Genomic DNA, 1790 nt, shown 5'->3' on the forward strand with positions numbered 1-1790 from the left:
AAAGAATGCACAAACAGTCAATACATGCAAAAAAAAAAAAAAAACAGACTCTTTCTGGGTAAGACGTCCCTCTATAGTCTGCATGTTCTGTGCCTACTGCTGTTTGCAAAGTTTCTTCCTGCACGTGCTCTCTCACCTCTGTGCCTTCATTGTCTTTCCGCAGGGTTTACTCTGCAGGAGGTAGTACCCAGAGAGACAAACATTAAGAACTTTGTTAACAACATGTACATGCACACTTGGCTCTATGCCTTGTTTGTTTATGCCCCCTATAAAACCCTGTCTTCCCCTAATCCGTGTGGGGCACTATTTTCAATGTCTGGAAGGCCGCTTCCAGAGCAGCTCAATTTCTTCTCCTGTACTTGAGTCCCGTAATAAAATTTACGTCTCAGTCTGCGCCTGGGGTTTTCTTTGGTCTTTTAGCTGGAAAAGCCCTCTTGGGCCAAGATAATCGGTTAAGAATTTCTTTTTCACATAATGCAACAGACCTGCAAATGTCTAAATTACTAATGTATGGACCCCTCCCAAAGAAAAAGGACAGTTCGTATTTGCTCTCTTCTCTTAAATGATTTATTTGATATGTGCATACATAAAGCTAGATGTGGCCCAGCCCCACTGGCTCTTCACAAAATATGAGACCGCCCCTGCACCATTCCCACCTACCCCCACGATGTGCGAGTGTTACACTGCAGCAGGGGGGCAGTGTGAGGGAAGGCCAGAGTGGTGCCCGAGTCATCAGCAGCACAAAAGTGCGCTGGGGCCCAGCAGGCACAGAAATCAATGTGTCTCCCAGCTCGCTGCAGACTGCTGAAGGCCCCGCCCCACAAACCCCAGGCCCCACTGCTCACAGGGATATCTTACAAACCAAACTCAAGGCCCTAGGCCTACCTCTTCAATGTGGAGGTAAGTATCCATTCTCCTCCCACTAACATGGCAACGTCCTCAAGATACCACCTGCTGCTGAGTGACCATGGACCACCATCCCTCTGCTTCACCCAGGGAACTGGGAACAGCCAGATGCCCTAAAGCAAATATGCTAAGCTGCTTGCAGCAAGGAAGAGTTGGGGAAAGAGATCAGACCCACCTACGCAGAGAGCAGAAGTGTTATGGAGAGACTAAAATGAGCCATCATTCACGCTGGACACTGGTGTGAGAGTAATTGGCTGAGACCGTCTGGAATGCCAGATCCTAGCTGCCCTATTAGCTCTGAAGGCATTTCGTCTTTTCACAAAGTGAGAAGTTACAGTTCATCTCTCCTGTTCAGATGAAGTTCTTGTTTTCAAATTTTAGCTGTTTTGTTTTGCTTTTCTGTCTCTTTTCCCTACCGTGGTTCACTAGGTTCTGAACTTACAGACTTTAAGCAAATATTTTACGGTTGATCAGGATTTGTGTTTTAAATACCCAGATTTATTTTTTGTTTGTTTGTTTTTGTTTTCCTTAAGTGTTGATTAAATAAAATACGTGAAAAAGTTACCTGTCTTACAGCAAACTGTAGTTTGCTTCAGAATTAACAGTATCTCACTTTAATCTTCTTTTGAAAGCATTATGTAAATTGTCCTTTGTTTGTTTTCATAAGCTAATAAAACTGAGGATTCTGTTTTTAATAAATACTGACAGCATGCTTTACTTAGTTGGTCACAGTTTGCCATTCAGTGTAGATTCTGCTTAATATAACTTCTTTTTTGCATAAACATTTGCATGACTGCTAGTGCTTTGAGGTCAATTAAGTGCATAAGTTTTAAATACAGAAGAAAGAACAAACTAAGGTACCTAACAAGTACCTTGAAATTACT

At 42.9% G+C, this 1790-nt stretch overlaps 1 pseudogene; it reads left to right on the forward strand.

Annotated features, from left to right (window-relative positions):
* Window positions 1-927: 927 nt before the first annotated feature.
* Window positions 928-1189, forward strand: LOC143663597 (cyclin-dependent kinase 2-associated protein 1 pseudogene; annotated as a pseudogene).
* Window positions 1190-1790: the final 601 nt, after the last annotated feature.

Source organism: Tamandua tetradactyla, chromosome 19 (assembly GCF_023851605.1).
Source record: "Tamandua tetradactyla isolate mTamTet1 chromosome 19, mTamTet1.pri, whole genome shotgun sequence".
NCBI lineage: Eukaryota > Metazoa > Chordata > Mammalia > Pilosa > Myrmecophagidae > Tamandua > Tamandua tetradactyla.